This window comes from Nycticebus coucang, chromosome 6 (assembly GCF_027406575.1).
Source record: "Nycticebus coucang isolate mNycCou1 chromosome 6, mNycCou1.pri, whole genome shotgun sequence".
Classification (NCBI taxonomy): domain Eukaryota; kingdom Metazoa; phylum Chordata; class Mammalia; order Primates; family Lorisidae; genus Nycticebus; species Nycticebus coucang.
In genome coordinates, this window is record NC_069785.1 from 2449040 (window position 1) to 2477004 (window position 27965).

At 42.5% G+C, this 27965-nt stretch overlaps 1 protein-coding gene and 1 pseudogene across 2 annotated transcripts in view; one reads left to right on the forward strand and one right to left on the reverse strand.

The window, feature by feature from the left end:
• Window positions 1–27965, forward strand: part of PPP1R13B (protein phosphatase 1 regulatory subunit 13B) — a 98760-nt gene that overhangs the window by 12321 nt on the left and 58474 nt on the right. The gene's annotated exons all lie outside the window — the stretch shown is intronic.
• LOC128587627 (alpha-endosulfine-like) lies at window positions 21700–23430 on the reverse strand (annotated as a pseudogene).

The following is a 27965-nucleotide window of genomic DNA, read 5'->3' on the forward strand; positions in this document are numbered from 1 at the left end:
AAGCCCAGCTCTGACCAAAAACTGCAAAAAAAGAAAGAAAGCCATTCCAAACAATAGTGGCAGGGGAAGGACAAGATACAGTAGATCACAGGAGCAAGGAGGGTCTTCTGAATCTCGGATATAGGGGAAGCTTCACAGAGAAGGTAACAATTGAATGGTTTTTGTTTTGTTTTTGAGACTCAGTCTCACAGTATCTCCCTGGCTAGAGTGCTGTGGCATCATAGCTCACAGCAACCTCAAACTCTTGGGCTAAAGAGATCCTTTGGCCTCATCCTCCCAAGTAGCTTGGGACTCCCATCACAATGCTCGGCTAGTTTTTCTGTTTTTAGTAGAGATGGGGTCTTGCCCTTGCTCAGGGCTGGTCTCAAACTCCTGAGCTCAGGCAGTCCATCTGCCTCAGCCTCTCAGAGTACTAGGATTACAGGTGTGAGCCACTGCCCCTGGCCTTGAGTGGGGTTTGGAAAGATGGAGAAAGAGGGCATGGAGGTGATGAGGAAGGGCTTGTAGGTAGAAAGGGTTAACTTGTGCACAACTTTGAGGTCTGAATCAGCGTGGTATGTTTTAAGTTAGTACTTAGTTGTCTGGAATTGAGAGAGGTTCCTTATAATAGTTGAGGCATGGAAGAATCTCTGAGCAATCAAAATAGTTGTCAGAGAACCTGGAAATTGAAGTCAAAGTCAACTTGTAGGAGGTCCTCTAAAGCTCTAACATCTTTATTCTTATGCGTGTCACATAATTCTAATTTATCCTGCTTCTGAATCATTAGAAGCTTCGTCTGAGGTTGCTGGGGGGATATAGGAGGCAGACAGACTGGCTGGAGAGTGTGGTGGAAGGCTGGAAATCATACAAGCATACAGTTTCCAGTACCAGTTGAAGCTACCATCTGAGGGTTGGCAGCCTGACCTCAGTCGGCACCAAAGATATCAAAATTACAGGTTACAGATTGCACACAGAGTGGTAGTTAAAGTTCCTCATAGTGACTGAGTCATCAAGAAAAGAGTAAAAAGTATCAGTGATGTAGACAGATGCTGGATACATTTTAGAGGATCTGTGTGCAATAGAAACATAACTTTAACCACAATGCAATTTTTTTTTTTTTTTTTGTAGAGACAGAGTCTCACTTTATCACCCTTGGTAGGGTGCTGTGGCGTCACACAGCTCACAGCAACCTCCAACTCCTGGGCTTAGGCGATTCTCTTGCCTCCGCTTCTCGAGTAGCTAGGACTACAGGTGCCTGCCACAACACCCAGCTATTTTTTTGTTGCAGTTTGGCCATGGCCAGGTTTGAACCTGCCACCTTCGGTATTTGGGGCCAGTGCCCTACCCACTGAGCCACAGGTGCCGCCCAAATTTTTTTTTTTTTTTGCAGAGACAGAGTTTTATTTTATTGCCCTCGGTAGAGTGCCATGGCGTCACACAGCTCACAGCAACCTCCAACTCCTGGGCTTACGGGATTCTCTTGCCTCAGCCTCCCAAGCAGCTGGGACTACAGGCGCCCGCCACAATGCCCAGCTATTTTTTTGTTGCAGTTTGGCCGGGGCTGGGTTTGAACCCGCCACCCTCGCCATATGGGGCCGGCACCCTGCTCACTGAGCCACAGGCGCCGCCCTTTTTTTTTTTTTTTTTTTTTTTTGAGACAGAATTTCACTCTGTTGCCTAGGCTAAGATGCCATGGGCTCAGCCTAGTTCACAGCAACCTCAAATTCTTGGGTTCAAGCAGTCTTCCTGCTTCAGCCTTCTCAGTAGCTGGTACTACAAGTGCGGAGTCTCACTCTTGTTCAGTCTGGTTTCAAAGTCCTATGCTCAAGGAATCTGCCTGCCTTGGCCTCCCAGAGTGCTGGGATTAAGATGTGAGCCACGTAAATGTAAAAAGATACAGGTAAAATTAATTTTAATGTATTTTATTTAACCCATTATACCCAAGTTATTATTTAATAGTTAATATTAAAAGATTATCAGTGAAGTATTTTCCATTTCTTTTTTCATACTAAGTCTCTCAAATTCCAGAACATAATTTACAATACAATACATCTCAGTTTGTATTAACCACACTTCAAGTTATCAACAGCCATGTGTGCCATTGGCGATAATGTGGACAGTGCAGTTTCAGATTTTGCCTCTGACAAAAGGGTTAAACCCCCAGCTATTCAGAGAATGCTGTCATTTATGAGAATTAAGTCCTGAAGGATTATGGTTGACTGGGGTTTTGTTATAGTAATTTTAAGTTACTGATATTTGTTTGAAAAACTATGGAGAGGTAGTGTAGTGCAGTAGTAAAAGAGCATGTATTTGGAGGCAGACTATCTGGGTTGATCCTAACTCTTTCATTTCTTACCTCTGTAATCTGGGGTGAGTTGTTTAATTTCCCTGTGTCTCATGTTCCTCATCTGTAAAATCTAGATCATAGTAGTACCTTTCTCATTGGGTTTTGTGAGGATTAAATGTTGTTAATAGGTAAAGAACTGGGGCTGGGTGTGGTGGTAATCCTAACGATCTGGGAGGCTGAGGTGGGTGGATTGCCTGAGTTTACAGGTTCAAGACCAGCCTGAGCAAGTGCGAGACCCCATCTCTAAAAATAGCCAGGCGTTGTGGTGGGCACCTATAGTCCCAGCTACTTGGGAGGCTGAGGCAAGAGAATCTCTTAAGCCCAAGAGTTTGAGGTTGCTGCGAGCTGTGACGCCACGGTACTCTACTGAGGGCTACATAGTGAGACTGTCTCAAAAAAAAAAAAAATAGCTAGGCATTGTGGTGGGCACCTGTAGTCTCAGCTACTGGGGAGGCTGAGGCAAGAGAAGAGCTTGAGCCCAAGAATTTGAGGTTGCTGTGAGCTATGACACCACCGCGCTCTACCGAGGGCAAAAAAGTGAGACTCTGTCTCAAAAAAATATATATATGTAAAGAACCTATAATAGTGTCTGATGTTTAGTAAGCACTATAGATGGATGCTATTATCCTCAAAATTTATTATCTCCAAAATGTTAAATGATTTTAATTCAGTGTATTTCAAAGACGTTCTTGCTTTAAAGATTGCTAACTTTCAGATAGACTTTTAACAAGTTTTCACAGGTAAAAAACATGTTAAATTGTCATTTTGTGAGGATTCTTTCTAATTGGTATTTTGGGGTAACTAATTTTCTTGTTTGCTGCAACATTTAACAGCCACAGAAATAGTGTGATTAATGATTAAAAGATTCAGTGTTGTAATTAAAATTCAAAAAATTGTGACAGGATGATCAGGATTTAATTGCTAATACTGTTATAATTAAACTACTCTTTCTCTCTAAAATACTTTACGGTACTGGGTTATGAATGAAATAGTTTCATTTTTTTCTTAAGTTGAATTTATATGTAAGTGGGACCTATAATACCCTCCATTTGTTAACTCCAAGTTGTATGTCAGTCAGATGTTTGTAACCCATGGACTTACTATAATAGCCTCTGTTCATTAGCACAAATTGTGTATAAGTTGGATGTTTTTAACTCAGGGACTGCCTCTATTAGTCCTACTATGTCTGGGGAAAATTCTTAGTACTAACTTTTTTTTTTTTTTTTTGCAATTAACATATTTTAACACACTGGGTTATTTTGAGGGTTTTAGCTTCTATTCTTTGCAAGTAGAGTAGAAATATGAGTAGCAAAAGTAAAATATAAAAGGATTATTATTTAGCACCTGGAAGACAGTTGTGAGGAGAGTCACCTTATAGAATGAAGCATAACCAAACATACTGGAAATATAACCAAATCATGGTATAGTTATTAAAATGTCAAAGTTTTGGCACAGAAGAAAGCAGCTCCTAATGGGGGGTTAGTTAATCCCCACTGTTTTCATCTGTCATTGATTAGCATCTCAGCCCTGCTGTCTTTTCTGTCTACTTAGAACATAATCTCCCCACTCTCATCCCTATCTAGGGCTAACTCTTCTCCATGTCAGCCTGTTTGTTGCTTCCTTTGGGAAGTCTTTTCATGAGTCTCAATCAGGCACCTCTTCTGTGGGATCTCATGGCACTCTGCAGTTCTACACCGTAGTATGCCTGCCTGCCTGCCTGTCTTCCCTCCCTCCTTTCTTTCCTTCTTTCTTTCAACAGAGTCTCCCTCTGTCACCCTGGTAGAGTGCTGTGGCATCATAGCTCATAGCAACCTCAAACTCCTGGGCTCAAGCAATCCTCTTGCCTCAGCCTCCCGGGTAGCTGGAACTACAGGCACCTGGCACAATGCCCAGCCATTTTTTTTTTTTTTTGTAGAGACAGAGTCTCACTTTATGGCCCTCGGTAGAGTGCTGTGGCCTCACACAGCTCACAGCAACCTCCAACTCCTGGGCTTAAGCGATTCTCTTGCCTCAGCCTCCCGAGTAGCTGGGACTACAGGCACCCCCCACAACACCCGGCTATTTTTTGGTTGCAGTTTGGCCGGGGCCGGGTTTGAACCCACTACCCTCGGTATATGGGGCCGGCGCCTTACCGACTGAGCCACAGGTGCCGCCCAATGCCCAGCCATTTTTAGAGACGGGGTCTCGCTCTGGCTCAGACTGGTCTCAAACCTGGGAGCTCCGGTGGTCCACCCACCTAGGCCTCCCGGAGTGCTAGGATTATAGGCATGTGCCATACACTATAGTTTTCTGATGTCTCTTCTTTGTGTCTGCTACAATTTTAGTGAAAGCAGAGGTTGGGCCAGTCTTGTTGACTTGTGTGTACCCAGGGCCAGGTTGGGCTCAGTAAATTTTCCTAAATGAATGAATGAATGAGTGAGCCTGCAGAAGTATCCAGTCATCATATAAGGCAACACTTTACTTTACACTATGGGTTTTGGCTTCTTGTGTTTACTATCCTGCAGTAATATTGGATAAGTTACATAGTTTGCCTGTGTCCCTAGCCATACCAAAAACAACAACAAAACTTATATATAAGAAATACCCCTAGAGGGTGGCACCTGTGGCTCAAAGAAGTAGGGCACTGGCCCCATATACCGGAGGTGGTGGGTTCAAGCCTGGCCCCGGCCAAAAAAAAAAAAAAGAAAAACTGAAAAAGAAAGAAATACCCCTAGAGCCTAATTTTAATCTATGTGATTATTTCCCTCTAGAATTGAATATACGCTTAAATATTACTGTTAATAGAGAATATTTTGTGGTGAAATTTGTTTCTTGTCCTTTTTGAAAGTTGCTAGTAATTAGATACCAAGGCTTATGTGGGGTAACTACGAGGGGGAAATGGGATATTCATTTCTTTTTGTTTGTTTTTTGAGACAGAGTCTCACTATGTTGCCCTGGACAGGGTGCCATGGCGTCGCACTTATAGCAACCTCAAACTCTTGGGCTTAAGCGATTCTCTTGCCTCAGCCTCCCAAGTAGCTGGGACTACAGGTGCCCACCACAATGCCTAGCTATTTTTTGGTTGTTGTCGTTGTTTGGCAGATCCAGGCTGGATCAAACCTGCCAGCTCCGATGTATGTGGCTGGTGCCCTAGCCACTGAGCGGGGATATTCTTATAATAGCAATGGTAGCTGCTCATGCCTTTAGTAGTAAAGTTTCATGACTAAACTTAATGGAAAAATGGACTTTTGTGTTATGCCAGCTTTTTGTATGACAGGACAAGTAATTGATATTTTTTGTTTGTTTGTTTTGAGACAGAGTCTCAAGTCTTTTGCCCTGGGTAAAGTGCTGTGGTATCATAGCTTATAGCAACTTCAAACTCCTGGATTCCAGCGATCCTCTTGCCTCAGCCTCCTGAGGAGCTTAGACTACTCACTGGTACCTGCAACAGGCCCGGATAATTTTTCTTTTTCTTCTCTTTTTTTGAGACAGACTCTCAAGCTGTCGCCCTTGGGCAGAGTGCCTTGGTGTCATAGCTCACAGCAACATCCAACTCTTGGGCTCAAGTGATCCTCTTGCCTCAGTTTTTCTATTTTTAGTAGAGACAGGGTCTTACTCTTGCTCAGGCTGGTCTCAACCTGTGAGCTCAAGCAATCCACCTGCCTCAGTCTCCTGAAGTACTAGGATTATAGGCGTGAGTCACCAGCCCAGCCTAGTTTTTCTATTTTTTTTTTTTTTTTGTGTGTGTGTGTGTTTTTGGCTGGGGCTGGGTTTGAACCCACCACCTCCGGCATATGGGACCGGCGCTCTACTCCTTGAGCCACAGGCGCCACCCTTAGTTTTTCTATTTTTAGTAGGGTCTCACTCTTGCTCAGGCTGGTCTTGAACTCCTGAGCTTGATCCACCTGCCTCAGCCTCCCAAAGTGCTAGGATTACAGGTTTGAGCCACCACGCCCAGCCCATGACAGGCAGTTGTTACTGAAGTCTCTTAATTTGAAGCTTTGTGGTTAATTATACTATATAAGAACCTGTTTTTAGCAATCTATGTGGTATTGGCTAATATTCAGAGATGAACTAGAAATTACCAAAACCAAAATTCTGCACTACCACAGAGCCAGGCAGGACAGGAATACAGACCAAAGGCTCTTAGTTTTTAGAGGCTTTAATAGACGTTTTAGATCTTTGCGAAATCTTGCTACCTTCATATTCTTCTCCCACCTCACGTGGTACCTAGCATAATCTAAATTTATGTGCTTTATGTTTTGCCTTGCAATTTTCAATGTATTGTGTTTTGAAATTAGTTTATCATGAAACCATAATTTGTGGTCTCTCTTACTACAAAGTGAAAGAATATCCAAACTAATAGCTGCTAAGATCTTTCATCATGGTAGCTTCTTACGCTACATAAGAGCTGGAGTACAGGTCTCCCCATTCAAAAGCCTTCTGTTAGGGAAGCTTCTGTTGAAACAGGTGAGTTCTGAGTTTGAGTTCAATATAGATCCAAAGATCCAGGAAAGCCTGGCATAGGTTGAGTAGGGGGCAGTTGTATGTTGGATGTTATGTCTGTGCAGGGCTAGACATACTGCAAATTCAATTCCAGACCACTGCAATAAAAGTGAGTCACCCAAGTTTTTTGGTTTCCAACTGCATATAAAAGGTATGTTTATACTGTTCTGTGGTGTATTAAGAGTGCAGTAACAGGGCGGCACCTGTGGCTCAGTGAGTAGGGCACCGGCCCCATATGCCAAGGGTGGCGGGTTCAAACCCAGCCCCGGCCAAACTGCAACAAAAAAAAAATAGCCGGGTGTTGTGGCTGACGCCTGTAGTCCCAGCTGCTCGGGAGGCTGAGGCAAGAGAATCACGTAAGCCCAAGAGTTAGAGGTTGCTGTGAGCCGTGTGACGCCAAAGCACTCTACTCGAGGGCGGTACAGTGAGACCCTGTCTCTACAAAAAAAAAAGAGTGCAATAACATTATGTCTAAAAAATGTACATACCTTAAGGAAAGAATACTTTATTACTAGATAGTGCTGAAGGTCATATGAGCCTTCAGTGGAAGGCCTTGTCTCAATGTTGATGGCTTTTGACTGACTAGGTTGGTAGTTGCTGATGGTGGGATTGACTGTGGCAATTTCTTAAAATAAAAAAAATGAAGTTTGCCATATCAATTGACTCTTCCTCTCATGAAAAGTTTCTTTATGTGCATGTGATGCTGTTTGATAGCATTTTATTCATAGTGGAACTTCTTTCAAAATAGGACTCAATCAAGTCATCAACTTCTTCCACACTCCTGTTCATGTTGGTATTTTAACCTCTTCCCATGAACTGCAAATGTTCTTAATGGCATCTAGAATGGTGAATCCTTGCCAGAAGGTTTTCAGTTGACTGCCCAGATCCATCAGCATAATCACTGTCTATGGTAGCTAGAGCCTTTGTAAATAGTAAGACTTGAAAGTTGAACTTGCTCTTTAATCTGTGCTCTGTAGAATGGATGCTGCATCAGCAGGCGTGAAAACAGCATTCCCCTCCTTGTGCCTCTCCACCAGGTGACCAGGGGCATTGTCAGTGAGCAGCAAGATTTTGAAAGGAATCCTTTTTTCTGAGCAGTGGGTCTCAACAGTGGGCTTAGAATACTCAGTAAACTATGCAATAAACAGATGTGCTGACATCCAGGCTTTGTGCTCCATTCACAGAGCAGAGGCAGAGTAGATCGGTATAACTCTTCAGGGCTTTAAGGCTCTAAGATTTTCAGAATGGCTGAAAACTTAAAAGGTTTAATTGGGGGCGGCGTCTGTGGCTCAGTGAGTAGGGAGCTGGCCCCATATGCCGAGGGTGGCGGGTTCCCAGCCCTGGCCAAACTGCAACAAAAAAATAGCTGGGCATTGTGGCGGGCGCCTGTAGTCCCAGCTGCTCGGGAGGCTGAGGCAGGAGAATCGCGTAAGCCCAAGAGTTAGAGGTTGCTGTGAGCCCTGTGACGCCACGGCAGTCTACCCGAGAGCGGTACAGTGAGACTCTGTCTCTACAAAAAAAAAAAAAAAAAAAAGGCTTAATTGGCTTCAGCTTAAAAGTCACCATCTGCATTAGCTCCTGCCAAAAGAGCCAGCCTTTCCACTGAGGCTCTGAAGCTGGGCACTGACTTCTCTGTAGCTATGAAAGTCCCAGATGGCATCTTCTTCCAATACAAAGCTGTCCCATCCACACTGAAAGTCTGCTGTCTGCAGCCCCCTTCATCACTGATCTCAAATCCAGGACCTCCTGGATCACTCGCTGCAGCTGCTCCATCAGCACCTGCTGCCTCACTCTGCACTTTGATGTTACACAAACATCAGTGATCTCAGATCCAGGACCTCCTGGATCACTCGCTGCAGCTGCTCCATCAGCACCTGCTGCCTTACTCTGCACTTTGATGTTACAGAGATGGCTTCTCCTTAAACCTCATTAACCAACCTCTGCTGGCTTCCAACGTTTCTCTGCAGCTTCCTCCCCCATCTCAGCCTTCACAGGATTGAAGGGAGTCAGGGTCTTGCTCTGGATCAGGCTTTGGCTTTAAGGGAATGTTGTGGCTGGTCTGATCTTCTATCCAGACAGCTCAACTTTCTTCCTATCAGCAGTAAAGGAGGTTTTGCTTTCTTATCATCTGTGTGCTCACTGGAGTGGCACTTATAATTCGTCTCAGGAGCTTTTTCTTTGCATTCACAGCTTAGCTACCTGTTTGGTCCAGACATCTGTGTCTCAGCCTGTCGTGGCTTTCACACGTCTTCCGCACGAAGCCTCATCATTTCTAGCTTTTGGGTTAAGTGAGAGACAAGTGACTCTTCCTTCCTTTTTTTTTTTTTTTTTTTTTTTGTAGAGACAGAGTCTTACTGTACCGCCCTTGGTAGAGTGCCCTGGCGTCACACGGCTCACAGCAACCTCTAAGTCTTGGGCTTACGCGATTCTCTTGCCTCAGCTTCCCGAGCAGCTGGGACTACAGGCGCCCGCCACAACGCCCGGCTATTTTTTTGTTGCAGTTTGGCCGGGGCTGGGTTTGAACCCGCCACCCTCGGTATATGGGGCTGGCGCCCTACTCACTGAGCCGCAGGCGCCGCCATGACTCTTCCTTTCACTCGAACACTTAGAGGCCATTGGAAGGTTATTAATTGGCCTGATTTCAATATTGCTGTGTCTCAGGGAATGGGGGGCTCAAGGAGAGGTAGACAGGCAGTGAAGTGGTCACAACACAAACATTTATGAATTAAATTTGCTGTTTGTCAGTTACACCTCAAAACAATTACAATAGTAGCATCACAGATCATCATAATAGATATAGTAATAGTGAAGAAGGCTGAAATTACTGTGAGAATTACTAAAATGTGACACAGAGATGTGAAGTGAACACATGCCATTGGGAAATGGTCCTGTTAGGCATGCTAATGCAGGGTTGCAAAAACTTTCAATTTGTAAAAAATGGAATGTCTGAGAAGCTTAGTAAACTGAAGCACAATAAATGAAGGTGTGCCTGTACTTTCAACAAATATGTTTGTGCCCTGACTATATGCCAGGACATCTTAAGAGATATAAATGGCCCCATAGGGAAGATAAATGTAATACCAAAAAAGGGACATGCAAAAAATACTTATTAACTTTTATTTATTTTTTTTATTAAATAGCTGCTGTGTACATTAATGTGATCATGGGGCTTTATTACCTTTTATTATATGCCCACACAAATATTGTCTTCAAGGGTTTATAGTCTGGTTCACAGAAACTTGTGAAACAACAGGTACCCTGTTGGGTGGGATGTGGGAATGCAGACTTCAGAATCAGTCTGGTTGTAGGCCTGGCTCTGCTACTTCATAGCTGTGTGACCTTAGGAAGTTATAATATATGATTTTTTGGAACTTACTTCCTTATTTGTAAAATGAAAGTAATAATGCCTGCCTCTAAATAAATTATGGTATAGTCATAATAGGTAATAAAATGTAGCATTAAAAAAAAAGTAGTAGAACTGTGTGTATGCTCGTGATAAAATGCCCAAAATACATTATTGGGTGAAAAACTAATGTTCTACCAAGTGTGAACTCCCATAAAACGAACAGAAGTATTCTGTGGTATAGAAAATGTCTGAAAGGATTTGTATCAGCTATTTAAAGTGAATGTCATTAGAAGAGTACTTTTTATTTCCTCTATTGTTTGGCTTTTTAACAATCAAATGTGTTAGTTTGTCACGTAAAAATAGCTTCCCAGATTTCTGACAGGTTTGAAAGATGCAGTGCATGGAGAGCGCTCAGGCACTGGGCCTGGCACATAGTGTCAGTAAATGGCTATGTGACTGTTATTACTGGGGGTAGCAGCTAAAGAGAAGAACACAGCTGCTAGACTGCACAGTTCTTGAATGGTTGAAATTGGGGTCTGGGGTTTTGAATCTCCAAGAATAGTTGATTCCCTAGGTGTAGGATCTTGATTGTCAAGTGAGCTACAGGTGCTGCTGCCACACCTAGCTAATTTTCAAAATTTTTTTTGTGGAGATGGGAGTCTCCAGATACTGCCCAGTCTGATCTCAAACTCTTGGCCTCAAGCAATCTTTTTACCTCAGCCTCCAAAGCTCTGGGTTTATAGGTGTGAGGTGCTGCATGCAGCCCAACTGATGTTTTTGATAATTTAAATTTTTAATTCTCAGCATTGAATTCAAGTCTTTCAATTCTCTTAATTGAATATCTTTTTTTTTTTTTTTTGGCCGGGGCTGGGCTTGAACCCGCCACCTCCAGCATATGGGACTGGCGCTATACTCACTGAGCCACAAGCGCCACCCTTAATTGAATATCTTTGAAAAGATTAAGAAACAAGTGGTCGGGCAGCACCTGTGGCTCAAAGGAGTAGGGCGCTGGCCCCATATGCCAGAGGTGGCAGGTTCAAACCCAGCCCCAGCCAAAAACTGCAAAAAAAAAAAAGTGGTCACTTGCTTGCTAACCCATATTTGTGTATTTTTTTTTTTTTTTTTTTTGAGACAGAGTCTGACTATGTTGCCCTTGGTAGAGTGCCGTGGCATCACAGCTCACAGTAACCTCTAACTCTTGGGCTTAAGCGATTCTCTTGCCTCAGCTTCCCAAGTAGCTGGGACTACAGGCGCCTGCTACAGCACCTGGCTATTTCTTTGTTGTAGCTGTCATTGTTGTTTAGCAGGCCTGGGCCAGTTTCAAACCCGCATGCATCAGTGTATGTGGCCCGCACCCTAACCACTGAGATACAGGTGCCGAGCTACTAATCCATATTATTGATACAAAAAGATTTCTTTTTTTCCCCCAAACAACTTTAGTGGCTATTAAAAAAAAATTGAGGTATGTGTATAAGGTAGTCTCAAACATTCAGTTGAAAATGTATGTTTTCTTTGTGTGTGTGTGTGTGTGTGTTTTCTTTTAATAGGACTAATGTGACTGTTACCTTAGAGTACAAAATATTTTATTTTTGTATCAAAATATGGATCCTTGTGGGAACATCCTGAGTACTGAACCGATAATAACACATTAACTATTTTTTTGAGACCAAAGAGAGAGAAACTATTTTGTGGCAGTGTAGCAAGATGATAAGACAAAAGGAAAGATGATCAGATAACCTCAGCCCCATTTTCTCTTTTCTTCTCTGTGGAAACAGCAAGAGCTTTCAGCTGGTTGGAGCTGTGACTTCCCTGTTTGCTGAACAGAGGAGCTGAGGCTCTTGACCTGATTGTGGGCAGGGGTGGTGGTGGGGGTGTGTGTGGGACATGGTTCCTTCTTCTCATGCCTACCTCCTGAAATTGCTGGGAACAAAGCCATGATTCTTGCTGGCCTTTTCTCACTGCCTCTACCCACTTATTTTGTTTTAAGCTCTCTGTACCTGTTGGCAGGTAGAGGACTACTGAGGCAGCATGAATTAATGGAACAAGGGCAGGCTTAGGAGCCACTCAGACTTGTGTTCATCTCAGAATTCTGCTACATCTATAACTGATGCCTGGGATGAGTGCTGAGCCTTTTGAACACCTCAATTTCTCTTTGCGAAATGATAGTGCTTGTAGTCATTAAGTTCATTCTGGTTGCAAGTAGCAGAAACCAACTTTTGTTTTCTAACCTCTTAAAAAAGGGGATTTATTGTATGGACACTGGAGGGACAGCTAAACAACTTTATCTCTAGTTGAGGAAAGAACAGGGCCACATACTCCGGGGACCTTGACACAGGCATGGTAGTCCTCCTCCCTAGGGCATGACCTCATTCTCTTACAGACTATATCTCTTTCTACTCCATCAGCAGGTCTTTTCAGAGCTACCTTCATGGTAGACTCTGCTTTTATTTATTTCATTTCATATATATATATATATTTATTTATTTATTTATTTTTAGAGACAGAGTCTCACTTTATCACCCTCAGTAGAATGCCGTGGAGTCACAGCTCGCAGCAACCTCCAACTCCTGGGCTTAGCCAGCGGTTCTTCTGTCACGACCCACAGGACCTGTATTTAAGGGTAGCAGCATTAGGAAGGTTGAGAACCATTGGCTTACGTGATTCTCTTGCCTCAGCTTCCCAAGTGTCTGGGACTACAGGTACCCGCCACAATGCCCGGCTTTTTTTTTTTGTTGTTGTTGCAGTTTAGCCAGGGCCAGGTTCAAACCTGCCACCCTTGGTATATGGGGCTGGCGCCCTACCCACTGAGCCACAGGCGCCACCTGTTTTTCATATATATTTTTTTGAGACAGAGTCTCTGTTGCCCCAAGTTAAAATGCATTGGAATCAGCCTAGCTCACAGCAACCTCAAACTCCTGGGTTTAAATGACCCTCCTGTCTCAGCCTCCTGAATTGCTACAGGCACCTGCCACTGCACCCAGCTAATTTCTACATTTACTAGAGACATGATCACTCTTGTTCAGACGGGTCTTAAGCTCCTGAGCTCAAGGGATCACTTGCCTTGGCCTCCCTGAGCACTAGGATTACAGGTGTTAGCCACTGTGCCTAGCCTATCCAGCTTTTATTTTGTGTTCTCTGTAGGATTCTCACTCTGTCCTGGATTTGTTAGCTTATTGAGAGGTCTTCTTATTTCTGTGTTTGTTCCCCCTCAGTCTGTCTCTCTGCTCCCCTGCCCACACAGTAGCAGACTAGATAGTCTGTTCTTTACAATAGTCTGTTCTTTACAAAGCAGCCAGAATGAGCCTGTAAATTGTTATGGCAAATATGCCTCTTCTTAGCTTAAAATCCTTTAAGAGCTTCCAATATCCCACTGAGAAAAAGCCTTATCACTCATTTCCTATTCTTCTCCCCTTGTTTTCTCTGCTCAGTTCAACTGGACTCCTTATTGATTCTCAGCCTTGCCAGGCATTCAGTCTGCCTCAGGACCTTTGCACTTGTTCCCTTTGTCTGAGTGTTCTTCCTTCAAGCCATCCTCCCAGCTCACTCTTTCTCCTTCAGTGAGGCTCTTTCTAATCACCTTTTTAAAAACTAAAATTGTGGGGCGGTGCCTGTGGCTCATATGCCAGAGGTGGCAGGTTCAAACCCAACCCCAGCCAAATAATAAAATAAAATAAATAAAAATTTAAAAAAAAACTAAAATTGTATTGTCCCCAGTCTCTTTGCTTGTTTTATTTTTTTCTGTAGTATATGTCACCATCCGATGTACTATATGTTTTACCTATTTATTTCGTCTCTTTCCCAAACTAGAATAAAAACTCCACAAGAGCAGGAAACCTGTCAGTTTTGTCGACATTGAACCTCCAGTGCCTGGCTCTTATTAGGCACTCAATGAATACTTGTGGAGTGAAGAACAACATTCTTCATCAAGTATCTTCTTTAGTTGAGTTAGCAGTGTTGAGTTGAGTTAGCCATGTTATTATGAATAAGCATAAACCTTGGAAACTTGCCCAAGCACGCATTGTAAGCAAATTCAGATAGGAGGGGAAAGAATTGTCATTTGAAGGCTATCCCAGTTGATGTCTCTGAGGTTGCCATTCAGACTAAGTCAATAGATACAAGATTATTGGGTGGCGCCTGTGGCTCAGTGGGTAGAGCTCCGGCCCCATATACCAAGGGTGGCAGGTTCAAACCCGGCCCTGGCCAAACTGCAACAAAAAATAGCCAGGCGTGGTGGTGGGTGCCTGTAGTCCCAGCTACTCAGGAGGCTGAGGCAGGAGAATCACCTAAGCCCAGGAGTTGGAGGTTGCTGTGAGCTGTGACACCACAGCACTCTATTGAGTCAATACTGTCTCTCTAAAAAAAAAAAGAAAGAAAGAAAGATAGATATATGATTATCTAGTGGAAAATCATATACCTGTTTATTTCTAAAAGTAGAAAATGTTCATTTTCTCCTTTTGTGAAAGCACCTAGTCAATACTAGAAATGTAAGCAAATTCAGATAGGAGGGGAAAGAATTGTCAATACTAGACAACACTAGAAATTCAGTCATTCTCTATAATATAAAATTATTGTTTGGAAGTGTAGAAATTATGGTCATACAGTAATACGAAGACTCATGCAGCCTAATGTTGTTTTTTTTTTTGTAGAGACAGAGTTTCACTTTATTGCCCTTGGTAGAGTGCCGTGGTGTCACACAGCTCACAGCAACCTCCAACTCCTGGGCTTAGGCGATTTTCCTGCCTCAGCCTCCCGAGTAGCTGGGACTACAGGCGCCTGCCACAACGCTTGGCTACTTTTTTGTTGCAGTTTGGCCGGGGCTGGGTTTGAACCCGCCACCCTCGATATATGGGGCCGGCACCCTGCTCACTGAGCCACAGGCGCCGCCCTGAATAGTTGGGTTTTTTTTAAGTATCTGTAAATCTTAGCACTGTTCCTGAACAATTCAAGCAGAAACTTAATCTTTGAAGTCTCAGACTTTTCTTAGAGTCTCATGTATGGCACTTTGTAGTCATGTGACCTTGGATAGTCCTATCTGTCTGCAACAAGAGAATCATCCTGGCACCTAGCTCCCTCCATAGGCCTTTCAGAAGTAAAAAAAGGGGAGGTTGGGGGGAAAGGTTCCTCTCCGTAAATCAATAGCTATTTTATTATTAATAAATGGTAAACATCTTTTGATGTTAAGTATCTTGTTATAATTTTCATTCTGATTTTAAGTAGCTAAAATATGCAATACTAGCAGAATTTAAAAAAAATTGGTACCTAGGTATGTATCCTACTTTGAATAAGTACATTTTATAAACATAAAATATGAATATGAATAAGGCATTTGTTAAAACTTATTTTAAAGCTTTTAGGTTTCACTTTTTTAAGTTGCTAATCAAACTTAAGTTTTTTTTTTTTTAATAAGCTTTATGTGGAGCTTAGTAAATTTATGTTTAGTCTTCATTTTGGGGGAGGGGGGTTTGAGACAGTCTCACTTTAATGCCTTCCATAGAGTGTAGTGGTGTCATAGCACACAGCAACCTCAAATTCTTGGGCTCAAAGGATTCTTTTGCCTCAGCCTCCCCAGTAGCTGGGACGACAGGCGCCTGTCACAGTGCCCAACTATTTTTAGAGATGAAGTCTCCTTCTGGCTCTGACTGGTCTCAGGCCTGTGGACTCAGGCAATCCACCCACTTTGGCCTCCCAGATGCTAGGATTACAGGCATGAGCCACCGAGCCTGGCCTTTAGTTTTCATTTTGATAGTGACTTCTAGATCCCAGTTACTATTGAGCAGTGCTAACACTGAACTTTTTCTTCCATGGAACTCACCTAATCAAGTGAAATTTCATCCACCATATCACTCTGCTGTAACAACGGTGGTCTGTCTTATTTCCTTAGGACCTCTTATCATAGGTTCATGTCATTAGTGCCTGGATTTAGATGCCACAAAGCCTAAGGGACTTCTATTTAAGTATTTGCCTTTTGTAAATGACATAGATAATCTCCAGGCACTGGCACTTTTGTTTTCCACACTTCACTTTTGCTTAATTTTCTAAAGATGAATAATATGTTGAGAACAATAACTTAGAGCATTATAAGCAAATTCAGAGTAGTAGTATGGGTTTCTCATGGCTCAAATCTGAAATAGAAAATGGACAGAATTATTTATAAAAAAAAGGTGCAATTGGATTTACTTTTCTTTTGTAAATAATATTTTAATTTTTTATCAGATGAATAGTATTTACTATGGTGTATTATATACATGATTATATAAAGTATTCTTAGGAACACTGTTTTGCTAATTATCATTGCATTTTTTTTTTTAAGAGACAGAGTCTCACTTTGTGTTGCCCCCTCTATAAAGTGCAGTAATGTCACAGCTCACAGCAACCTCTGGCTCTTGGGCTTAGGCAGTTCTCCTGAGTAGCTGGGACTACAGGCACCCACCACAACGCCCAGCTATTTTTTTGTTGCAGTTTGGCCGGGGCTCAGTATATGGGGCTGGCGCCCTATTCACTGAGCCACAGGCACCACCCCAGCATTACATTCTTAAGCCCCAGTTGCTCCTGGCACAAGGATTAATACTGAATATTTGATATTTACAAACATGAAAAATAGGAATTGTACAACTGTGTTTATTGCCCAAAGAAAAAAAATGTATGTACAAGGAAATAATGTTTTATTTGAAGTTGTTTCCATTGAGAAAAATATTTTGCTCTTTACATAGGTTGAATAATTATCATAGCTAGATATATTTTAAAAAATAACAGCCTGTTGGTACATAATTCATAAACCATAAAATTCACCCTTTCAGAGTTTCCAATTCAGTGGTTTTTAATGTATTCACAGAGTTTTAGAATTACCACCACTAATTTTAGAATATTTTCATCACCCCAGAAATAAACCCTGTAACCACTTTCATTCACTCCCTCTCTCTCTTTCCCTCCAACAACTGGCAATCACTTACTGTTTCTGTGCATTTGCCTAGAAAGACAAATCCATAGACATTTTATACAGATGGAATCATATAAAAGGTCACCTTTCATTTGGCGTAATATTTCCAGAGTTCATCCACCTAGCTTTTGCTTTGTTCTTTTTTATGGTCAAGTAATATTTCCTTGCATGGATATAGTTGTTCGTCAATTTGGGTTGTTCCCACTTTTTGGCTATTACAAATGATGTTTCTATAAACATTTGTGTATATGTTTTGTGTAAACATGTTTTTAATTCTTTTGGGTATATAACTAGTAGTGGATAGGCATATTTTAAAAAATAGGAAAATATTTTCTTAAATTTTGCAATGCATTATGTAGAAAGAGGAACTGTTATTCTTTTTTGTTTGTTTGTTTGGGTTTTTTTGCAGTTTTTTTTTTTTTGGCTGGGGCTGGGTTTGAACCCACCACCTCTGGCATATGGGGCCAGCGCCCTACTCCTTTGAGCCACAGGCACCGCCCAGGAGCTGTTATTCTTAGAATTGTTGGTATACCTAATTTAAATTTTTGGAAGGTCAAGAAAAATTGCTTAGATCATTTATGGTCAAATAATCTTTATAGTTGATTAATTAGGAAGAAAATGCCATGATTCTTTGTTCAGATTCCCCTGTATAATGATTAGTAAAAGGTCAAAGAGTTTTTCTTTTTTTTTTTTGTGGAGACAGAGTCTCACTTTATGGTCCTCGGTAGAGTGCCGTGGCCTTACAGCAACCTCCAACTCCTGGGCCTAAGCGATTCTCTTGCCTCAGCCTCCCGAGTAGCTGGGACTACAGGCGCCCGCCACAACGCCTGGCCATTTTTTGGTTGCAGTTTGGCCGGGGCCGGGTTTGAACCCACCACCCTCGGTATATGGGGCCGGCGCCCCACCAACTGAGCCACAGGCGCCGCCCGGTGAAAGAGTTTTTCATTCTCAACAGAATAGAGCAATCCTGTACAATGCTTAGAAGAAAAAGTTCTCCCTTGTCATTTTATAGATTTTTTTTTTTGAGATAAAGTCTTACTTTGTCACCTCTGATAGACTGCTCTGGCGTCACAGCTGATGGCAACCTGAGACTCTTGGGCTTAAGTGATCCTCTTGCCTCGGCCTCTCTAGTAGCTGGGACTAAAGGCTCCCACCATGATGCCCAGCTACTTTTTCTATTTTTAGTAGAGAGGGGAGTGGGGGGATCTCACTCTTGCTCAGGCTGGTCTCCAATTCCTGAGCTCAGGCAACCCATCCACCTTGGCCTCCCAGAGTGCTAGGATTATGTGTGTGAGCCACCTTGCCCTGCTTTGTAGTTTTAAATATTAACACCGGATAAAACTTGGTAATTGGAAAAAGTTATATAATATACATGAGACAGTATATTATAATTAGAGAGGTATATATTAAAACTTGCTGCTTATTTTATTTTATTTTGAGACAGTCTCAAGCTGTTGCCCTGGGTAGAGTGCCGTGGTGTCACGGCTCACAGCAACCTCAGACTCTTGGGCTTAAGCAATTCTCTTGCATCAGCCTCCCAAGTAGCTGGGACTACAGGCGTTTGCCACATCTGACTATTTTGTTGTTGTTGCTGCCGTTGTCATTGTTGTTTTTGCAGGCCCAGGCTGGGTTCAAACCCACCAGCCTTGGTGTATTGGCTGGCACCCAAACCACTGAGCTACGGGCACCACCCTTTTGCTGCCTTTTTTATTTTGAAGTAGTTTAGAGTAGTGGTTCTGAGCATAAGCTTTGGGTTCAGACAAGGGTTAAATCCTGGGTGTAGTATTTATTAGCTCAATGACCTTGGACAAGTTGTTAAATTCTCTGACCCTTTTTTCCCTAATCTGTAAATGAAGAGTGGTACCTATCTGGGAAAGATGGCCTGACAATCAGAGATGTGTGGAGTGCATACCCGGGACCTAAGAATCTGCACTGACAAATGGTGGTGGGGATGGGTTTTCTTTGGTGATGACTATGTTTTTTGTCTTTTATTTATTTTTTTGAGATAGTCTCACTTTGTCGCCCTCGGTAGAGTGCCATGGCATCACAGCTCACAGCAACCTCAATCTCTTGGGCTTAAGGGATTCTCTTGCCTCTGCCTCCCAAATAGCTGGGACTATAGGCATTTGCCACAACACCTAGCTATTTTTGGTTGTAGTTGTCGTTGTTGTTTGGCAGGCCCGGGCTGGATTAGAACCTGCCAGCTCATGTGTATGTGGCTGGCATGTTAGCCACAGGTGCCGAGCCTTATTATTGAGTTTTAAGAGTTCTTAGTATCTATGTTAACCAGTGTGATGAAAATGTGTCAAATGGTCTATAAAACCAGTGTATTGTGCCCCATGATCGCATTAATGTACACAGCTATGATTTAATAATTAAAGAAAAAAAGAGTTCTTAGTATATTTAGGATATAAATCCTTTATCAAATATATATTTTAGAAATATTTTCTTCCTGACTTTGGCTTATGCCATTCTCTAATACCATTTTATATTGTTCTGTTCTGTTTAATTAAAAAACAAAATTGGTCGTGAGGCACTAATTGATTTTACAGCCCAATAGTAGGTCATAGCCTGTGTTTTGAAATTCAGTGATTGTTCTACTTCATTAATATTCATATTCATAGGTGGTGCCTGTGGCTAAAGGAGCAGGGCACTGGCCCCATATATTGGAGGTGGGGGGTTCAAACCCACCCCCCGGCCAAAAACTACAAAAGAAAAAAAATTCATATTCACAATATCAGGAAAGCAGCCATCATTTCAGGCAGTGATTCCCGACATTCATGGATGGTGGTGTCTTGTTGATACAGCCTTTTTATATATTCTAGAGCATTCTTTAAGTTTCAGTAGCAAGATTAAATTTGGGCAGCTTTATCACCTCCATTTCCTATAGACACTTCTAGGCATTATGAAAAGCTTCATGAGTTTTGTGTTTCTTTCTTTCTTTTTCTTTTCTTCTCTCTTTTTTTTTTTGAGACAGAGTCCCAATCTGTTAACCCAGGCTAGAGTGCTGTGGCATCACAGCAAGCCCCTGCTCCAGGGCTCAAGTAATAATACTCATGCTTTAGCCTCCCAAGTTGCTGGGACTACAGGTGCCTGCCACAAGACCTGCCTAATTTTTCTATTTTTAGTAGAGATGGGGTCTCACTCTTGCTCAGATTGGATGAATTTAGCACTTCTATAGGTTCTCTCAAAATGCATTCTGAATTCATTTCTTGTATGAGAAACTAGAGAGATGTGATTTCTCCCAAATATCCCAAAATAGGTTAGGCTGAGCCTTGGGAATAATTTGGCAAGTTTAACATGCGCAGGCTAGCTTGACATGGTGGAGAAAAGCAGACGGAATGAGACACATTTGTTTGTTTGTTTTAGAGACATTAGAGTCTCACTTTATCGCCCTCGGCAGAGTGCCATGGTGTCACAGCTCATAACAACCTCCAAATCCTGAGCCTAGGCAGTTCTCTTACCTTGGCCTCTCAAGTAGCTAGGACTACAGGCGCCTGCCACAACGCTCAGCTATTTTTCGTTGCAGTTTGGCCGAGACCAGGTTCAAACCCCGCCACCCTCGGTATATGGGGCTGGTGCCCTACCCACTGAGCACAGGCACCGCCCACAAATGCATGTGCTTTTAAATACTGAAAATACCGAAGGGTCTAAGTAAATAAAGTGAAGTTGAGGTATATGTTTTATATTCCCAGGAATAATGCATAACCAGATTCTGCCAATTCAAACAGCTGAGAAGGATTTTTATATGATAGAATTTATTTATTTATTTTCTAGGATCTTAGAATCAGAATCAATTATATATATATATATATATATGTATGTATGTATATATTTAACTCTATTTACAGGTCAGTACATAGAAATTGAGAGGCTAAATGACTTGACCAAGCTTATATATCAGTTCTGCTGAGACTGAGTGGAACTTGAACCAAATGCCTTGATTCCTAAACTAGTGCTCTTTCCACCATCCCATGAAACTTTCAAAAGCAACATGCTAAAAGAGAGAAGGTGCTCATTTTCTATGAATAATTTTTATCAATCCTTACATCATTTGAGAGCCAGGGCAAACTGTAAGAAATACTAAGTAAAGAAAGTTAAGTGGGCATTGTAATTTTAGAGAAGCTTTCTTTTTGAGGATTCTCCAAACCTGCCATAATGGAAACCTGAAGCAATAGCAGCCCAGGGACAAAACACTTAGCACAGAAAATGTGTCTCATTCGGTCTGCTTTTCCCCACTATGTCAGGTTAGCCTGCGCATGTTAAACTTGCCAAATTATTCCCTAACCAATTTGGGGACATTTGGGAGAAATCACATCTCTCTAGTTTCTCACACAAGAAAATGAGTTTGTAGCTAATTTATCCAATCCTAGTCTTTCCTATTCTGGGCCCCTCCCTGGACTACAGTAAGGGTGCAGAAGTCTAAATTTAGCCGAAGAAATGAATTCAGAGCCCCTTTTCAATCTGCATTACCTTCTCAGCAATCCCCAGAAAAATCACTACCCCTTCTGGCTGACAAGTTGAGAAGGTCTGACTAGGTGCTCGTTCCCTCCCTGCCTATGATACATGAAAGTCTAGTGGATAAGGAAGTGGGGGGAGGCAAGGTTACCCCATGAGCTTGCTGGTGATGAGCGAGGACTTTCTCTGGGGCAGATCCTGTGGGGTGAGGATGTGGGCACCAGTCATGAGGTTCTTGTCTGGTCCTGCACTTGGCAGCTGCTTATTCTTCATCTTGGCATTGGCCATGTTGTAGTCTCCCGAGTCAAGTATTTTTGCCCTTTCTGGAGTCTCTTCATGAGCAAGTTCGACCCTCTAGGCTTTTGTCCTGGGCTTGGATGTTTGGCCTTTAGCTTTGCCTCTTCAGCTCTTTAGGGAGAACACCTCTTTTTTCTCCTGTATGTCCTGCTTCTCCTCAACAGTTTCCTCTACATGGCTCTCTTCTTCTTCTTGTTGCTGAGACGTGGTGGGACCAGGACTGTGGACGTGAGAAATCAACTAGAGAAGGGAAGGGAGAGGGGAAAATGGGGACAACCTGTGCTGCTGCTTTGGCTTCTGTCACTAGGGTCACTCAGTCAAAATGGCCAATAGAATTTATCTTTTAAAAATGTTAAATTATTAAAGCAGGTAAAACAGTGATTTAAGCTAAACCAAGTTGATCTGGTTATTGAGAATCAAATCCAATGGCTATTTAATAACTTTGAGTAGATGCTACTCAAATATTTACATGTATCTGTCTACTCGAATATTAATTAATGTATCTCTACAGTCTTAAACTTCTCATTTTTTTTTAGAAAAAAATTTTTCATCGCTCTTCTAAGATCAATTCTATACCTTTTCCAAAATGATACAAATTCCAGTTTGAATTGTGTTTGAACTTTATATGATCTAACTTTATATGATCTAACTAAAGTATACATTTATTTTCTTTGTAATTCTTTTTCCTCAAAATTTGCACCCTAGGTCGGGGTGGGCCTTACCCCCTTACACTGTAGTGATACCATATGGAAACAGGGAAGATTTTAGTAAAGACATCTGTTGCTAAATTATGCATGATCAAGGGTCCTGATTTTCACACTAACAATTCTTCAAGATTATTTTTCTAGGTGGTGCCCATAGCTCAGTGAGTAGAGCGCTGGCCACATACACTGAGGCTGGCAGGTCAATTTCAGCCCAGGCCAGGCCTGCTAAACAACAATGCAACTGCAACCAAAAAATAGCCAGGGGTTGTGGTGGGCTCCTGTAGTCCCAGCTACTTGGAAGGCTGAGACAAGAGAATTGGTAAGCCCAAGAGTTTGAGGTTGCTGTGAGCTGTGACGCCACAGCACTCTATTGAGAGCGACATAGTGAGAGTCTGTCTCAAAAAAAAAAAAAAATTATTTTTCTTCTCTCTGATGTGGACTTCCTCAGTGATTAGAGGGGTAATAAAGTGTTGGCTGTCTTTCTCTCTAGACAGCTTGAAAATGAAAAGACAGGCAAGCACCTACCCATCATGACTCAAAAAAACCCACTATAAAAAGACATTTTGTGTATAATTGGGGGAGTAGTACATATAATTTTGAGTGTCTCCTATTTGCTGGGAATTTCAGATGTTACTGATAATGCAGTGAACTAACAAAAACTATTCTCAGGGAACTTACGTTCTAGTGGTAACAGACAGAGGATAAGCAAGTAAGTGTGTAACATAGATCAGATGGTGGTGAGTGGGTGTTAAACAGAAACAGAATAGGAGGGAAGACAGTGATAGAACAGTGCTATTTTAGATAGCTTGCTTAGGGAAAGCGTCCCTGATAGTTGCCATTTGAGCAGAGGTCTGAAAGAAGAGGGCAATACAGTCATGTTAGCAGTCAAGTGGGGTGTTCTAGGCAGGGATAACAAGTGCATAAGTCCCTGAAGCAGGAATTGGCTTGCTCTGTTGGAGGAGGAGTGAAAAGGCCATTGTGCCTGGAACAGGGGCCTGAGGAGTGCAGTAAGGAGTAAGATGAGACGGTGTCAGGGGTCCTCAAACTACGGCCCGCGGACCACATGAGGTGGTGTGATTGTATTTGTTCCCGTTTTGTTTTTTTTACTTCAAAATAAGATATGTGCAGTGCGCATAGGAATTTGTTCATAGTTTCTTTTTTTAACTATAGTCCGGCCCTGCAATGGTCTGAGGGACAGTGAACTGGCCCCCTGTTTAAAAAGTTTGAGGACTCCTGGCTAGGGCTTATAGATAGCTGTCGGGCTTTGAAATTTATTCTTAGAGAAAGAGAAAACCACCAAAGAGTTTTTTTGTTTGTTTGTTTTTTAGATAAGGGGTCTTGCTATGTTGCCCTGGTTGGATTAATCCTTCTACTGCATCCTTCCAAGTAGCTGGGACCGTAGGTACATGCACACTACTACATTTGGCTAGGGGTTGCTGAAACGAAACATGTATATCTGAAAGGCAAAAATGGAAACAGACTAATTAGTTTCTCTGCAGACATCCCATCTGAGAGTTGGTGGCTTGAGCTAGGGTAGTAGCAGTGGAGACAAGTCACTAGCTTCTTGCTTGGGCTGGTCTTTAGCTCAAGTGTTCCACCCGCCTCCACCTCCCAGAGTGCTAGGATTAAAGGCATGAGCCATCGTGCCTGGCCAGCTCTAACATTTCTGGGATTTTCAGTTGATGAACAGAGTTGCAGCATGTCAGGCCCAGAAGGGACTTAGCTTTGATTCTCCCATTGGGGTGTGTAGCACACTGAGAAGCTAAAGGAGTCTTCCTAGTGTCCTCCATCCCTACCCCAGCAAGTCCTTTGTGTGGATTTTATGAAAGTATTTACCTAACAAGAGTTATTACATGTTTCTCAAATTTGGTACACTTTTATTATCTTACTTCTCTTCAACTATTTTTTGTTACGTCTGAGTTTCTTTCCTACTGGAAAGTAGATGGTATAAGTCAGCTGGGGGATCTGAGAGCCAGTGTCCTAAAAAATGTCATTTGTGAGTGCGATGGCTCATGACTGTTACCCCAGCACTCTGGGAGGCAGAGGCAGGTGGATTGCTTGAGCTTAGGAGTTTAAGACTAGCCTGAGCAAGAATGAGACCCCAGGGCGGCGCCTGTGGCTCAAGGAGTAGGGCGCTGGCCCCACATACCAGAGGTTGTGGGTTTAAACCCGGCCCCAGCCAAAAAAAAAAACTGCAAAAAAAAAAGAATGAGACCCCCATCTCTAAAAATAGCCAGGAGTTGTGGCAGGAGCCTGTAGTTCTAGCTACTCAGGAAACTGAGACAAGAGGATGGCTTGATCCCAAAAGTTTGAGGTTGCTGTGAGCTATGCTGCCACAGTACTCTACCCAGGGCAATAAAGTGAGACTGTCTCAAAAGAAAAAACAAAAAAATGTCATTCATATTACCTACTGAGCTCCTTTTGAGGCACCAAGACCCAGAGATTAATAGGGAGCAGCCAGTTGAGGTAAAATCAGTGGCATAGTTAAGGATAGAACTTAAATTTCTTATTCCAGAGTTAGTTGTACCACATTAAATAGAGTTATTTCCTTTTCTAGAAGTTTTACAGATCTTTTAAAAAACAGCTTCACTGAGGTATAATTTAAATGTTATAAGATTTACCTGTTTTAAGTGAGCAATTCAGTGCTCTTTAGTAAATTTATAGAGCAATGCTGCCATCACCACAATCTAATTTTAGAACATTTCTGTCCTCCCTTCTATTCCCTCACAAAATAGGGAATTTTGTGCCTGTTTGCAGTCACTCCCCATTCCCATCCCTACATCCAGGCAACCACTAACATTTCCATCTCTACGGATTTGACTGTTATGGACATTTTGTATACATGGAATCCTTGTCAGGACTTGTTATTGTTTTGTTTTTTTGATTATAGGATAGTTCCTATTTTTTAATGGCTTATACATCCTTTTTTTTTTTTTTTTTTAATTTTTTTATGTAGAGACAGAGTCTCACTTTATGGCCCTCGGTAGAGTGCCATGGCATCACACAGCTCACAGCAACCTCCAACTCCTGGGCTTAAGCGATTCTCTTGCCTCAGCCTCCCGAGTAGCTGGGACTACAGGCGCCCGCCACAATGCCCGGCTATTTTTTGGTTGCAGTTCAGCCGGGATCGGGTTTGAACCCGCAGCCCTCGGTATATGGGGCCGGCGCCTTACCGACTGAGCCATAGGCGCCGCCCATGGCTTATACATCCTTAATCAGTGTTTTGCTATGATTTCCTTGGATCAAGAAAATCATTTAAATACCAAGTTTGTAAAAAATTTTAAAAGGTCTCAGGATCACTTAAATTAGTGATTATTTGATTCCAACTGATTTTCTTTACGTAGCTCAAATGTTTCTGAAAGCAAGAATAAGATAAATTTCTGTTAGTCATTATGGCTAATAGTCCACCTGCCTGCCTCCTTCCTTCATTTCTTGAGCACCACTGTGTATCCAGCATGGCCCAGGCACTGAGTTAGAGAACACACATCTTGCCCTTGGTGGTCTTGTGGTCTGTCTCTAGGTTTTTTGTTTTTTTTTTGTAGAGACAGAGTCTCACGGTACCACCCTTGGGTAGAGTTCCATGGTGTCACATGGTTCACAGCAACCTCTAACTCTTGGGCTTACGCGATTCTCTTGCCTCAGCCTCCCGAGCAGCTGGGACTACAGGCGCCCGCCACAACATCCGGCTATTTTTTTTTTTTGTTGCAGTTTGGCGGGGGCTGGGTTTGAACCCGCCACCCTCGGCACATGGGGCCGGCGCCCTACTCACTGAGCCACAGGCGCCGCCCTGTCTCTAGGTTTTTTAATATTTTTTTTTTCCTTCGGAAACAGGGTCTTACTCTTGCTCTTGCTCAGGGTGGTCTCCAACTCCTGAGCTCAAGCAATCCATTTGCCTCAGCCTCCCAAAGTGCTAGGATTATAAGTGTGAACCATTGCTCCTGGGCCTTAAATTTTTTTGAATTAAGAAAAAGAAAGGTTGGGCGGGGTGGCTCACGCCTATAATCCTAGAACTCTTGAGAGGCTGAGGTGGGTGGATCACCTGAGCTCAGGAGTTCAAGACCAGCCTGAGCAAGAGACAGACCTTGTCTCTGCCAAAAATAGAAAAAAACAAGTCAGGCACAGTAGCTAATGCCTGTAGTCCCAGCTGCTAAGGTGGTTGAGGCAAGAGATTGCTCAAGCCTAAGAGTTTGAGGTTGTATGAGCTATGATGCCACGCCATTCTACCCAGGGTGACAGAGTGAGACTCTGTCTCCAAAAAAAAAAAAAAAAAAAAATGTACTAGTTGAGATATACTTAGATGATTTTAGGACCAGGTAATTGGTCACAACCTTTCTTGTGAGTCTCAGGTACTGTTTGAGTAGAGGAGGTAGTCAAGAAAACTATTGATAATTTAATGTAAAAAAGTTATGCTACAAATAGCCACAGTCTGTTACAGGAGGGAAGGGGAGGAGGCCTGTCTGAGTTTGGGTCAGCATGGATGGATAGTGGTGTCAGTGAGGCAGGGGCCACCAGGATTTGTTAGTGTGATTTTCCCGACAGAGAAGCAGTTTGAGGAAAGGCATAAACAGAGCATCTTGTCATCGCATGCTGGATTTGTTACAGCACGTTGTACAAATCTTTGTTTTCCTAACTATGGCTAACCACATCTTTTATTTTCAGTATATTAATCATTTAGGAAGGATAAATTTGACTAATTTCTTTTTTTACTTTAGGTCTCTTAATCCTATTCAGTTTCATCTGCTTTATACATACCATTAAAAAATAACACTACCCATTAAATTGTGACATGCCATCAATTGTGATATATATATTTTTTTTTTTTTTTTGAGACAGTCTCACTATGTCGCCCTCAGTAGAGTGTCATGGCGTCACAGCTCACAGCAACCTCAAACTCTTGGGCTTAAGCGATTCTCTTGTCTCAGCCTCCCAAGTAGCTGGGACTACAGGAACCCGCCACAATGCCCAGCTATTTTTTTTGTTGCAGTTGTCATTGTTAGCCGGCCTGGGCTGGATTCGAACCAGCTAGCCTCAGTGTATGTGGCTGGCACCCTACCCACTGAGCTACGGGCACCACCATCTATGTGTGTATATATATATATATATATGTATATATATATGTATATTTCTTTTTTTGAGACAGAGTCTCATACGTCTCCCTTGGTAGAGTGCTGTGGCATCACAACTGACAGCAACCTCAAACTGTTGGGCTTAACAGTTCTCTTGTCTCAGTCCCTTCCAAGTAGCTGGGACTACAGGCACCCACCACAATGCCTATTTTTTTTATTGCAGTTGTTGTTTACAATGCTTGAGACAGGTTCAAACCCGCCAGCCCCAGTGTATGTGGCTGGCGCCCTAACCGCTGAGCTATGGGTGCCGAGCCCAATTGTGAGATATATTTTTATTTTAAATGTT